Source organism: Carcharodon carcharias, chromosome 18 (assembly GCF_017639515.1).
Source record: "Carcharodon carcharias isolate sCarCar2 chromosome 18, sCarCar2.pri, whole genome shotgun sequence".
Taxonomy (NCBI): Eukaryota; Metazoa; Chordata; class Chondrichthyes; order Lamniformes; family Lamnidae; genus Carcharodon; species Carcharodon carcharias.
In genome coordinates, this window is record NC_054484.1 from 106,219,193 (window position 1) to 106,235,742 (window position 16,550).

Sequence of the window (16,550 nt, forward strand, 5' to 3'; positions counted from 1 at the left end):
TGGGGAAATATTCCTGTTCCACACAACAACTTGGGAAATATTCCTGTTCCACACGGTAACTGGGGATATATTACTGTTCCACTCAACAACTGGGGAAATATTCCTGTTCCACACAACAACTTGGGAAATATTCCTGTTCCAAACGGTAACTGGAGAAATATTCCTGTTCCACACAAAACTGGGGAAATATTCCTGTTCCACACGGTAACTGGGGAAATATTCCTGTTCCAACCAATATTTGGGGAAATGTTCCTGTTCCACTCAACAACTGGGGAAATATTCCTGTTCCACACGGTAACTGGGGAAATATTCCTGTTCCACACAACAACTGGGGAAATATTCCTGTTCCACACGGTAACTGGGTAAATATTCCTCTTCCACACAACAACTGGGGAAAATTTCCTGTTCCACACAACAACTGGGGAAATCTTCCTGTTCCACTCGGTAACTGGGGAAATATTCCAGTTCCACACAACTACGGGGGAAATATTCCTGTTCCACACGGTAACTGGGGAAATATTCCTGTTCCACACAAAAGCTGGGGAAATATTCCTGTTCCACACGGTAACTGGGGAAATATTCCTGTTGCACACAACAACTGGGGAAATATTCCTGTTCCACATGGTAACTGGGGAAATATTCCTGTTCCACACGGTAACTGGGGAAATATTCCTGTTCCACACAACAACTGGGGAAATATTCCTGTTCCACACGGTAACTGGGGAAATATTCCTGTTCCACATGTAAACTGGGGAAATATTCCTGTTCCACACAACAACTGGGGAAATATTCCTGTTCCACACGGTAACTGGGGAAATATTCCTGTTCCACACAGTAAGTGGGGAAATATTCCTGTTCCACACAACAACTGGGGAAATATTCCTGTTCCACACGGTAACTGGGGAAATATTCCTGTTCCACACAACAACTGGGGAAATATTCCTGTTCCACACAACAACTGGGGAAATATTCCTGTTCCACACGGTAACTGGGGAAATATTCCTGTTCCACACAACAACTGGGGAAATATTCCTGTTCCACACAACAACTGGGGAAATATTCCTGTTCCACACGGTAACTGGGGAAATATTCCTGTTCCACACGGTAACTGGGGAAATATTCCTGTTCCACACAACAACTGGGGAAATTTTCCTGTTCCACACGGTAACTGGGGAAATATTCCTGTTCCACACAACAACTGGGGAAATATTCCTGTTCCACACGGTAACTGTGGAAATATTCCTGTTCCACACAACAACTGGGGAAATATTCCTGTTCCACACGGTAACTGGGGAAATATTCCTGTTCCACACAACAACTGGGGAAATATTCCTGTTCCACACGGTACCTGGGGAAATATTCCTGTTCCACACGGTAACTGGGGAAATATTCCTGTTCCACACGGTAACTGGGGAAATATTCCTGTTCCACACAACAACTGGGGAAATATTCCTGTTCCACACGGTAACTGAGGAAATATTCCTGTTCCACACGACAACTGGGGAAATATTCCTTTTCCACAAAACACCTGGGGAAATATTCCTGTTCCAAACAACAACTGGGGAAATATTCCTGTTCCGCACGGTAACAGGGGAAATATTCCTGTTCCACACGGTAACTAGGGAAACATTCCTCTTCCACACCACAACTGGGGAAATATTCCTGTTCCACAAAACAACTGGGGAAATATTCCTGTTCCACATGGTAACTGGGGAAATATTCCAGTTCCACGCGGTAACTGGGGAAATAGTCCTGTTCCACACAACAACTGGGGAAATATTCCTGTTCCACACGTTAACTGGGTAAATATTACTGTTCCACACGGTAACTGGGGAAATATTCCTGTTCCACACGTTAACTGGGTAAATATTACTGTTCCACACGGTAACTGGGGAAATAGTCCTGTTCCACACAACAACTGGGGAAATATTCCTGTTCCACACGTTAACTGGGTAAATATTACTGTTCCACACGGTAACTGGGGAAATATTCCTCTTCCACACAACAAATGGGGAAATATTCCTGTTCCACACAACAACTGGGGAAATATTCCTGTTCCACACGGTAACTGGGGAAATATTCCTGTTCCACACGGTAACAGGGGAAATATTCCTGTTCCACACATCAACTGGGGAAATATTCCTGTTCCACACGGTAACTGGGGAAATATTCCTGTTCCACACGGTAACTGGGGAAATATTCCTGTTCCACACGGTAACTGGCTAAATATTCCTGTTCCACACAACAACTGGGGAAATATTCCTGTTCCACACGGTAACTGGGGAAATATTCCTGTTCCACACGGCAACAGGGGAAATATTCCTGTTCCACACAACAACTGGGGAAATATTCCTGTTCCACACAAAAACTGGGGAAATATTCCTGTTCCACACAACAACTTGGGAAATATTCCTGTTCCACACGGTAACTGGGGAAATATTCCTGTTCCACACAACAACTGGGGAAATATTCCTGTTCCACACGGTTACTGGGGAATTATTCCTGTTCCACACGGTAACTGGGGAAATATTCCTGTTCCACACAACAACTTGGGAAATATTCCTGTTCCACACGGCAACTGGGGAAATATTCCTGTTCCACATCACAACTGGGGAAATATTCCTGTTCCACACAACAACTGGGGAAATATTCCTGTTCCACATCACAACTGGGGAAATATTCCTGTTCCACACAACAGCTGGGGAAATATTCCTGTTCCACATGGTAACTGGGGAAAAATTCTAGTTCCACACGGTAACTGGGGAAATATTGCTGTTCCACAGGGTTACTGGGGAAATATTCCTGTTCCACACGTCAACTGGAGAAATATTCCTGTTGCACACAACAACTGGGGAAATATTCCTGTTCCACACGGTAACTGGGGAAATATTCCTGTTCCACACAACAATTGGGGAAATATTCCTGTTCCACACAACAACTGGGGTAATATTCCTGTTCCACACAACAACAGGGGATATATTCCTAATCCACACGGTAACTGGGGAAATATTCCTGTTCCACACAACAACTGGGGAAATATTCCTGTTCCACACAACAACTGGGGAAATATTCCTGTTCCACACGGTAACTGGGGAAATATTCCTGTTCCACACAACAACTTGGGAAATATTCCTGTTCCACACGGTTACTGGGGATATATTCCTGTTCCACTCAACAACTGGGGAAATATTCCTGTTCCACACAACAACTTGGGAAATATTCCTGTTCCAAACGGTAACTGGAGAAATATTCCTGTTCCACACAACAACTGGGGAAATATTCCTGTTGCACACAACAACTGGGGAAATATTCCTGTTCCACACGGTAACTGGGGAAATATTCCTGTTCCACACGGTAACTGGGGAAATATTCCTGTTCCACACAACAACTGGGGAAATATTCCTGTTGCACACAACAACTGGGGAAATATTCCTGTTCCACACAACAACTGGGGAAATAATGCTGTTCCACACGGTAACTGGGGAAATATTCCTGTTCCACACAACAACTGGGGAAATATTCCTGTTCCACACGGTAACTGGGGAAATATTCCTGTTCCACACGGTAACTGGGGAAATATTCCTGTTCCACACGGTAACTGGGGAAATATTCCTGTTCCACACAACAACTGGGGAAATATTCCTGTTCCACACAACAACTGTGGAAATATTCCTGTTCCACACGGTAACTGGGGAAATATTCCTGATCCACACGGTAACTGGGGAAATATTCCTGTTCCACACGGTAACTGGGGAAATATTCCTGTTCCTCACGGTAACTGGGGAAATATTCCTGTTCCACACGGTAACTGGGGAAATATTGTTGTTCCAAACAACACCTGCGGAAATATTTCTGTTCTAAACAACAACTGGGGAAATATTCCTGTTCCACACGGTAACTGGGGAAATATTCCTGTTCCACACAACAACTGGGGAAATATTCCTGTTCCACACAACAACTGGGGAAATCTTCCTGTTCCACACGGTAACTGGGGAAATATTCCTGTTCCACACAACTACGGGGGAAATATTACTGTTCCACACGGTAACTGGGGAAATATTCCTGTTCCACACAAAAGCTGGGGAAATATTCCTGTTCCACACGGTAACTGGGGAAATATTCCTGTTGCACACAACAACTGGGGAAATATTCCTGTTCCACATGGTAACTGGGGAAATATTCCTGTTCCACACGATAACTGGGGATATATTCCTGTTCCACACAACAACTGGGGAAATATTCCTGTTCCACACGGTAACTGGGGAAATATTCCTGTTCCACACGGTAACTGGGGAAATATTCCTGTTCCACACAACAACTGGGGAAATATTCCTGTTCCAAACGGTAACTGGGGAAATATTCCTGTTCCACACAGTAAGTGGGGAAATATTCCTGTTCCACACAACAACTGGGGAAATATTCCTGTTCCACACGGTAACTGTGGAAATATTCCTGTTCCACACAACAACTGGGGAAATATTCCTGTCCCACACAACAACTGGGGAAATATTCCTGTTCCACACAACAACTTGGGAAATATTCCTGTTCCAAACGGTAACTGGAGAAATATTCCTGTTCCACACAACAACTGGGGAAATATTCCTGTTAAACACGGTAACTGGGGAAATATTCCTGTTCCAACCAATATTTGGGGAAATGTTCCTGTTCCACTCAACAACTGGGGAAATATTCCTGTTCCACACAACAACTGGGGAAATATTCCTGTTCCACACGGTAACTGGGGAAATATTCCTGTTCCACACAACAACTGGGGAAATATTCCTGTTCCACACAACAACTGGGGAAATATTCCTGTTCCACACGGTAACTGGGGAAATATTCCTGTTCCACACAACAACTGGGGAAATATTCCTGTTCCACACAACAACTGGGGAAATATTCCTGTTCCACACCGTAACTGGGGTAATATTCCTGTTCCACACAACAACTGGGGAAATATTCCTGTTCCACACGGTAACTGGGGAAATATTCCTGTTCCACACGGTAACTGTTGAAATATTGTTGTTCCAAACCACACCTGCGGAAATATTTCAGTTCTAAACAACAGCTGGGGATTTATTCCTGTTCCACACAACAACTGGGGAAATATTCCTTTTCCACACGACAACTGGGGAAATATTCCTGTTCCACACAACAACTGGGGAAATTTTCCTGTTCCACACGGTAACTGGGAAATATTCCTGTTCCACACAACAACTGGGGAAATATTCCTGTTCCACACGGTAACTGGGGAAATATTCCTGTTCCACACAACAACTGGGGAAATATTCCTGTTCCACACGGTAACTGGGGAAATATTCCTGTTCCACACAACAACTGGGGAAATATTCCTGTTCCAAACGGTAACAGGGGAAATATTCCTGTTCCACACAACAACTGGGGAAATATTCCTGTTCCACACGGTAACGGGAAATATTCCTGTTCCACACAACAACTGGGGAAATATTCCTGTTCCACACAACAACTGGGGAAATATTCCTGTTCCACACAACATCTGGGGAAATATTCCTGTTCCACACAACAACTGGGGAAATATTCCTGTTCCACACAACAACTGGGGAAATATTCCTGTTCCACACGGTAACTGGGGAAATATTCCTGTTCCACACTGCAACTGGGGAAATATTCCTGTTCCACACAACAACTTGGGAAATATTCCTGTTCCACACGGCAACTGGGGAAATATTCCTGTTCCACACGGATACTGGGGAAATATTCCTGTTCCACACAACAACTGGGGAAATATTCCTGTTCCACATCACAACTGGGGAAATATTCCTGTTCCACACAACAACTGGGGAAATATTCCTGTTCCACACGGCAACTGGGGAAATATTCCTGTTCCACACGGATACTGGGGAAATATTCCTGTTCCACACAACAACTGGGGAAATATTCCTGTTCCACATCACAACTGGGGAAATATTCCTGTTCCACACAACAGCTGGGGAAATATTCCTGTTCCACACGGTAACTGGTTAAATATTCCTGTTCCACACGGTAACTGGGGAAATATTGCTGTTCCACATGGTAAATGGGGAAATATTCCTGTTCCACACGTCTACTGGGGAAATATTCCTGTTAACACAACAACTGGGGAAATATTCCTGTTCCACACGGTAACTGGGGAAATATTCCTGATCCACACAACAACTGGGGAAATATTCCTGTTCCACACAACAACTGGGGAAATATTCCTGTTCCACACAACAACTGGGGTAATATTCCTGTTCCACACAACAACAGGGGAAATATTCCTAATCCACACGGTAACTGGGGAAATATTCCTGTTCCACACAACAACTGGGGAAATATTCCTGTTCCACACAACAACTGGGGAAATATTCCTGTTCCACACGGTAACTGCGGAAATATTCCTGTTCCAAACAACAACTTGGGAAATATTCCTGTTCCACACGGTTACTGGGGATATATTACTGTTCCACTCAACAACTGGGGAAATATTCCTGTTCCACACAACAACTTGGGAAATATTCCTGTTCCAAACGGTAACTGGAGAAATATTCCTGTTCCACACCAAACTGGGGAAATATTCCTGTTCCACACGGTAACTGGGGAAATATTCCTGTTCCAACCAATATTTGGGGAAATATTCCTGTTCCACTCAACAACTGGGGAAATATTCCTGTTCCACACGGTAACTGGGGAAATATTCCTGTTCCACACAACAACTGGGGAAATATTCCTGTTCCACACGGTAACTGGGTAAATATTCCTCTTCCACACAACAACTGGGGAAAATTTCCTGTTCCACACAACAACTGGGGAAATCTTCCTGTTCCACACGGTAACTGGGGAAATATTCCAGTTCCACACAACTACGGGGGAAATATTCCTGTTCCACACGGTAACTGGGGAAATATTCCTGTTCCACACGGTAACTGGGGAAATATTCCTGATCCACACGGTAACTGGGGAAATATTCCTGTTCCACACGGTAACTGGGGAAATATTCCTGATCCACACGGTAACTGGGGAAATATTCCTGTTCCACACGGTAACTGGGGAAATATTGTTGTTCCAAACAACACCTGCGGAAATATTTCTGTTCCACACAACAACTGGGGAAATATTCCTGTTCCACACGGTAACTGGGGAAATATTCCTGTTCCACACAACAACTGGGGAAATATTCCTGTTCCACACAACAACCGGGGAAATCTTCCTGTTCCACACGGTAACTGGGGAAATATTCCTGTTCCACACAACTACGGGGGAAATATTACTGTTCCACACGGTAACTGGGGAAATATTCCGGTTCCACACAAAAGCTGGGGAAATATTCCTGTTCCACACGGTAACTGGGGAAATATTCCTGTTGCACACAACAACTGGGGAAATATTCCTGTTCCACATGGTAACTGGGGAAATATTCCTGTTCCACACGATAACTGGGGAAATATTCCTGTTCCACACAACAACTGGGGAAATATTCCTGTTCCACACGGTAACTGGGGAAATATTCCTGTTCCACACGGTAACTGGGGAAATATTCCTGTTCCACACAACAACTGGGGAAATATTCCTGTTCCAAACGGTAACTGGGGAAATATTCCTGTTCCACACTGTAACTGGGGAAATATTCCTGTTCCACACAACAACTGAGGAAATATTCCTGTTCCACACGGTAACTGGGCAAATATTCCTGTTCCACACAACAACTGGGGAAATATTCCTGTTCCACACAACAACTGGGGAAATATTCCTGTTCCACACAACAACTTGGGAAATATTCCTGTTCCAAACGGTAACTGGAGAAATATTCCTGTTCCACACAACAACTGGGGAAATATTCCTGTTAAACACGGTAACTGGGGAAATATTCCTGTTCCAACCAATATTGGGGAAATGTTCCTGTTCCACTCAACAACTGGGGAAATATTCCTGTTCCACACAACAACTGGGGAAATATTCCTGTTCCACACGGTAACTGGGGAAATATTCCTGTTCCACACAACAACTGGGGAAATATTCCTGTTCCACACAACAACTGGGGAAATATTCCTGTTCCACACGGTAACTGGGGAAATATTCCTGTTCCACACAACAACTGGGGAAATATTCCTGTTCCACACAACAACTGGGGAAATATTCCTGTTCCACACCGTAACTGGGGTAATATTCCTGTTCCACACAACAACTGGGGAAATATTCCTGTTCCACACGGTAACTGGGGAAATATTCCTGTTCCACACGGTAACTGGGGAAATATTGTTGTTCCAAACAACACCTGCGGAAATATTTCTGTTCCACACAACAACTGGGGAAATATTCCTGTTCCACACGGTAACTGGGGAATAATTCCTGTTCCACACGGTAACTGGGGAAATATTCCTGTTCCACACAACAACTGGGGAAATTTTCCTGTTCCACACGGTAACTGGGAAATATTCCTGTTCCACACAACAACTGGGGAAATATTCCTGTTCCACACGGTAACTGGGGAAATATTCCTGTTCCACACAACAACTGGGGAAATATTCCTGTTCCACACGGTAACTGGGGAAATATTCCTGTTCCACACAACAACTGGGGAAATATTCCTGTTCCAAACGGTAATTAGGGAAATATTCCTGTTCCACACAACAACTGGGGAAATATTCCTGTTCCACACGGTACCAGGGGAAATATTCCTGTTCCACACAACAACTGGGGAAATATTCCTGTTCAACACAACAACTGGGGAAATATTCCTGTTCCACACAACAACTGGGGAAATATTCCTGTTCCACACAACAACTGGGGAAATATTCCTGTTCCACACAACAACTGGGGAAATATTCCTGTTCCACACGGTAACTGGGGAAATATTCCTGTTCCACACGGTAACTGGGGAAATATTCCTGTTCCACACAACAACTTGGGAAATATTCCTGTTCCACACGGCAACTGGGGAAATATTCCTGTTCCACACGGATACTGGGGATATATTCCTGTTCCACACAACAACTGGGGAAATATTCCTGTTCCACATCACAACTGGGGAAATATTCCTGTTCCACACAACAACTGGGGAAATATTCCTGTTCCACACGGTAACTGGGGAAATATTCCTGTTCCACACGGATACTGGGGAAATATTCCTGTTCCACACAACAACTGGGGAAATATTCCTGTTCCACATCACAACTGGGGAAATATTCCTGTTCCACACAACAGCTGGGGAAATATTCCTGTTCCACACGGTAACTGGGGTAATATTCCAGTTCCACACGGTAACTGGGGAAATATTGCTGTTCCACAGGGTTACTGGGGAAATATTCCTGTTCCACACGTCAGCTGGAGAAATATTCCTGTTGCACACAACAACTGGGGAAATATTCCTGTTCCACACGGTAACTGGGGAAATATTCCTGTTCCACACAACAACTGGGGAAATATTCCTGTTCCACACAACAACTGGGGAAATATTCCTGTTCCACACAACAACTGGGGTAATATTCCTGTTCCACACAACAACAGGGGAAATATTCCTAATCCACACGGTAACTGGGGAAATATTCCTGTTCCACACAACAACTGGGGAAATATTCCTGTTCCACACAACAACTGGGGAAATATTCCTGTTCCACACGGTAACTGCGGAAATATTCCTGTTCCAAACAACAACTTGGGAAATATTCCTGTTCCACACGGTTACTGGGGATATATTACTGTTCCACTCAACAACTGGGGAAATATTCCTGTTCCACACAACAACTTGGGAAATATTCCTGTTCCAAACGGTAACTGGAGAAATATTCCTGTTCCACACCAAACTGGGGAAATATTCCTGTTCCACACGGTAACTGGGGAAATATTCCTGTTCCAACCAATATTTGGGGAAATATTCCTGTTCCACTCAACAACTGGGGAAATATTCCTGTTCCACACGGTAACTGGGGAAATATTCCTGTTCCACACAACAACTGGGGAAATATTCCTGTTCCACACGGTAACTGGGTAAATATTCCTCTTCCACACAACAACTGGGGAAAATTTCCTGTTCCACACAACAACTGGGGAAATCTTCCTGTTCCACACGGTAACTGGGGAAATATTCCTGTTCCACACAACTACGGGGGAAATATTCCTGTTCCACACGGTAACTGGGGAAATATTCCTGTTCCACACAAAAGCTGGGGAAATATTCCTGTTCCACACGGTAACTGGGGAAATATTCCTGTTCCACACGATAACTGGGGATATATTCCTGTTCCACATGGTAACTGGGGAAATATTCCTGTTCCACACGATAACTGGGGATATATTCCTGTTCCACAGAACAACTGGGGAAATATTCCTGTTCCACACGGTAACTGGGGAAATATTCCTGTTCCACACGATAACTGGGGATATATTCCTGTTCCACAGAACAACTGGGGAAATATTCCTGTTCCACACGGTAACTGGGGAAATATTCCTGTTCCACACGGTAACTGGGGAAATATTCCTGTTCCACACAACAACTGGGGAAATATTCCTGTTCCACACGGTAACTGGGGAAATATTCCTGTTCCACACAGTAAGTGGGGAAATATTCCTGTTCCACACAACAACTGGGGAAATATTCCTGTTCCACACGGTAACTGGTGAAATATTCCTGTTCCACACAACAACTGGGGAAATATTCCTGTCCCACACAACAACTGGGGAAATATTCCTGTTCCACACGGTAACTGGGGAAATATTCCTGTTCCACACAACAACTGGGGAAATATTCCTGTTCCACACAACAATTGGGGAAATATTCCTGTTCCACACGGTAACTGGGGAATAATTCCTGTTCCACACGGTAACTGGGGAAATATTCCTGTTCCACACAACAACTGGGGAAATTTTCCTGTTCCACACGGTAACTGGGAAATATTCCTGTTCCACACAACAACTGGGGAAATATTCCTGTTCCACACGGTAACTGGGGAAATATTCCTGTTCCACACAACAACTGGGGAAATATTCCTGTTCCACACGGTAACTGGGGAAATATTCCTGTTCCACACAACAACTGGGGAAATATTCCTGTTCCACACGGTAACCTGGGAAATATTCCTGTTCCACACGGTAACTGGGGAAATATTGTTGTTCCAAACAACACCTGCGGAAATATTTCTGTTCCACACAACAACTGGGGAAATATTCCTGTTCCACACAACAACTGGGGAAATATTCCTGTTCCACACAACAACTGGGGAAATATTCCTGTTCCACACAACAACTGGGGAAATATTCCTGTTCCACACGGTAACTGGGGAATTATTCCTGTTCCACACGGTAACTGGGGAAATATTCCTGTTCCACACAACAACTTGGGAAATATTCCTGTTCCACACGGCAACTGGGGAAATATTCCTGTTCCACACAACAACTGGGGAAATATTCCTGTTCCACACAGCAACTGGGGTAATATTCCTGTTCCACACAACAACTGGGGAAATATTCCTGTTCCACACGGTAACTGGGGAAATATTCCTGTTCCACACGGTAACTGGGGAAATATTGTTGTTCCAAACAACACCTGCGGAAATATTTCTGTTCCACACAACAACTGGGGAAATATTCCTGTTCCACACGGTAACTGGGGAATAATTCCTGTTCCACACGGTAACTGGGGAAATATTCCTGTTCCACACAACAACTGGGGAAATTTTCCTGTTCCACACGGTAACTGGGAAATATTCCTGTTCCACACAACAACTGGGGAAATATTCCTGTTCCACACGGTAACTGGGGAAATATTCCTGTTCCACACAACAACTGGGGAAATATTCCTGTTCCACACGGTAACTGGGGAAATATTCCTGTTCCACACAACAACTGGGGAAATATTCCTGTTCCAAACGGTAACAGGGGAAATATTCCTGTTCCACACAACAACTGGGGAAATATTCCTGTTCCACACGGTAACGGGAAATATTCCTGTTCCACACAACAACTGGGGAAATATTCCTGTTCCACACAACAACTGGGGAAATATTCCTGTTCCACACAACAACTGGGGAAATATTCCTGTTCCACACAACAACTGGGGAAATATTCCTGTTCCACACAACAACTGGGGAAATATTCCTGTTCCACACGGTAACTGGGGAATTATTCCTGTTCCACACGGTAACTGGGGAAATATTCCTGTTCCACACAACAACTTGGGAAATATTCCTGTTCCACACGGCAACTGGGGAAATATTCCTGTTCCACACGGATACTGGGGAAATATTCCTGTTCCACACAACAACTGGTTAAATATTCCTGTTCCACATCACAACTGGGGAAATATTCCTGTTCCACACAACAACTTGGGAAATATTCCTGTTCCACACGGCAACTGGGGAAATATTCCTGTTCCACACGGATACTGGGGAAATATTCCTGTTCCACACAACAACTGGGGAAATATTCCTGTTCCACATCACAACTGGGGAAATATTCCTGTTCCACACAACAGCTGGGGAAATATTCCTGTTCCACACGGTAACTGGGGTAATATTCCAGTTCCACACGGTAACTGGGGAAATATTGCTGTTCCACAGGGTTACTGGGGAAATATTCCTGTTCCACACGTCTGCTGGAGAAATATTCCTGTTGCACACAACAACTGGGGAAATATTCCTGTTCCACACGGTAACTGGGGAAATATTCCTGTTCCACACAACAACTGGGGAAATATTCCTGTTCCACACAACAACTGGGGAAATATTCCTGTTCCACACAACAACACGGGAAATATTCCTGTTCCACACAACAACAGGGGAAATATTCCTAATCCACACGGTAACTGGGGAAATATTCCTGTTCCACACAACAACTGGGGAAATATTCCTGTTCCACACAACAACTGGGGAAATATTCCTGTTCCACACGGTAATTGGGGAAATATTCCTGTTCTGCACGGTAACTGCGGAAATATTCCTGTTCCAAACAACAACTTGGGAAATATTCCTGTTCCACACGGTTACTGGGGATATATTACTGTTCCACTCAACAACTGGGGAAATATTCCTGTTCCACACAACAACTTGGGAAATATTCCTGTTCCAAACGGTAACTGGAGAAATATTCCTGTTCCACACAAAACTGGGGAAATATTCCTGTTCCACACGGTAACTGGGGAAATATTCCTGTTCCAACCAATATTTGGGGAAATATTCCTGTTCCACTCAACAACTGGGGAAATATTCCTGTTCCACACGGTAACTGGGGAAATATTCCTGTTCCACACAACAACTGGGGAAATATTCCTGTTCCACACGGTAACTGGGTAAATATTCCTCTTCCACACAACAACTGGGGAAAATTTCCTGTTCCACACAACAACTGGGGAAATCTTCCTGTTCCACACGGTAACTGGGGAAATATTCCAGTTCCACACAACTACGGGGGAAATATTCCTGTTCCACACGGTAACTGGGGAAATATTCCTGTTCCACACAAAAGCTGGGGAAATATTCCTGTTCCACACGGTAACTGGGGAAATATTCCTGTTGCACACAACAACTGGGGAAATATTCCTGTTCCACATGGTAACTGGGGAAATATTCCTGTTCCACACGATAACTGGGGATATATTCCTGTTCCACAGAACAACTGGGGAAATATTCCTGTTCCACACGGTAACTGGGGAAATATTCCTGTTCCACACGGTAACTGGGGAAATATTCCTGTTCCACACAACAACTGGGGAAATATTCCTGTTCCACACGGTAACTGGGGAAATATTCCTGTTCCACACAGTAACTGGGGAAATATTCCTGTTCCACACAACAACTGGGGAAATATTCCTGTTCCACACGGTAACTGGTGAAATATTCCTGTTCCACACAACAACTGGGGAAATATTCCTGTCCCACACAACAACTGGGGAAATATTCCTGTTCCACACGGTAACTGGGGAAATATTCCTGTTCCACACAACAACTGGGGAAATATTCCTGTTCCACACAAGAAATGGGGAAATATTCCTGTTCCACACGGTAACTGGGGAATTATTCCTGTTCCACACGGTAACTGGGGAAATATTCCTGTTCCACACAACAACTGGGGAAATTTTCCTGTTCCACACGGTAACTGGGAAATATTCCTGTTCCACACAACAACTGGGGAAATATTCCTGTTCCACACGGTAACTGGGGAAATATTCCTGTTCCACACAACAACTGGGGAAATATTCCTGTTCCACACGGTAACTGGGGAAATATTCCTGTTCCACACAACAACTGGGGAAATATTCCTGTTCCACACGGTACCTGGGGAAATATTCCTGTTCCACACGGTAACTGGGGAAATATTGTTGTTCCAAACAACACCTGCGGAAATATTTCTGTTCCACACAACAACTGGGGAAATATTCCTGTTCCACACAACAACTGGGGAAATATTCCTGTTCCACACAACAACTGGGGAAATATTCCTGTTCCACACAACAACTGGGGAAATATTCCTGTTCCACACGGTAACTGGGGAATTATTCCTGTTCCACACGGTAACTGGGGAAATATTCCTGTTCCACACAACAACTTGGGAAATATTCCTGTTCCACACGGCAACTGGGGAAATATTCCTGTTCCACACGGATACTGGGGAAATATTCCTGTTCCACACAACAACTGGGGAAATATTCCTGTTCCACATCACAACTGGGGAAATATTCCTGTTCCACACAACAACTTGGGAAATATTCCTGTTCCACACGGCAACTGGGGAAATATTCCTGTTCCACACGGATACTGGGGAAATATTCCTGTTCCACACAACAACTGGGGAAATATTCCTGTTCCACATCACAACTGGGGAAATATTCCTGTTCCACACAACAGCTGGGGAAATATTCCTGTTCCACACGGTAACTGGGGTAATATTCCAGTTCCACACGGTAACTGGGGAAATATTGCTGTTCCACAGGGTTACTGGGGAAATATTCCTGTTCCACACGTCTGCTGGAGAAATATTCCTGTTGCACACAACAACTGGGGAAATATTCCTGTTCCACACGGTAACTGGGGAAATATTCCTGTTCCACACAACAACTGGGGAAATATTCCTGTTCCACACAACAACTGGGGTAATATTCCTGTTCCACACAACAACAGGGGAAATATTCCTAATCCACACGGTAACTGGGGAAATATTCCTGTTCCACACAACAACTGGGGAAATATTCCTGTTCCACACAACAACTGGGGAAATATTCCTGTTCCACACGGTAACTGCGGAAATATTCCTGTTCCAAACAACAACTTGGGAAATATTCCTGTTCCACACGGTTACTGGGGATATATTACTGTTCCACTCAACAACTGGGGAAATATTCCTGTTCCACACAACAACTTGGGAAATATTCCTGTTCCAAACGGTAACTGGAGAAATATTCCTGTTCCACACAACAACTGGGGAAATATTCCTGTTCCACACGGTAACTGGGGAAATATTCCTGTTCCAACCAACATTTGGGGAAATATTCCTGTTCCACTCAACAACTGGGGAAATATTCCTGTTCCACACGGTAACTGGGGAAATATTCCTGTTCCACACAACAACTGGGGAAATATTCCTGTTCCACACGGTAACTTGGTAAATATTCCTCTTCCACACAACAACTGGGGAAAATTTCCTGTTCCACACAACAACTGGGGAAATCTTCCTGTTCCACACGGAAACTGTTGAAATATTCCTGTTCCACACAACTACGGGGGAAATATTCCTGTTCCACACGGTAACTGGGGAAATATTCCTGTTCCACACAAAAGCTGGGGAAATATTCCTGTTCCACACGGTAACTGGGGAAATATTCCTGTTCCACACAACAACTGGGGAAATATTCCTGTTCCACATGGTAACTGGGGAAATATTCCTGTTCCACACGATAACTGGGGATATATTCCTGTTCCACACAACAACTGGGGAAATATTCCTGTTCCACACGGTAACTGGGGAAATATTCCTGTTCCACACGGTAACTGGGGAAATATTCCTGTTCCACACAACAACTGGGGAAATATTCCTGTTCCACACGGTAACTGGGGAAATATTCCTGTTCCACACAGTAACTGGGGAAATATTCCTGTTCCACACAACAACTGGGGAAATATTCCTGTTCCACACGGTAACTGGTGAAATATTCCTGTTCCACACAACAACTGGGGAAATATTCCTGTCCCACACAACAACTGGGGAAATATTCCTGTTCCACACGGTAACTGGGGAAATATTCCTGTTCCACACAACAACTGGGGAAATATTCCTGTTCCACACAACAACTGGGGAAATATTCCTGTTCCACACGGTAACTGGGGAATAATTCCTGTTCCACACGGTAACTGGGGAAATATTCCTGTTCCACACAACAACTGGGGAAATTTTCCTGTTCCACACGGTAACTGGGAAATATTCCTGTTCCACACAACAACTGGGGAAATATTCCTGTTCCACACGGTAACTGGGGAAATATTCCTGTTCCACACAACAACTGGGGAAATATTCCTGTTCCACACGGTAACTGGGGAAATATTCCTGTTCCACACAACAACTGGGGA

At 44.2% G+C, this 16,550-nt stretch overlaps 1 protein-coding gene across 1 annotated transcript in view; it reads right to left on the reverse strand.

The window, feature by feature from the left end:
* glra2 (glycine receptor, alpha 2) overlaps positions 1-16,550 on the reverse strand; it is a 399,641-nt gene that overhangs the window by 71,246 nt on the left and 311,845 nt on the right. The gene's annotated exons all lie outside the window — the stretch shown is intronic.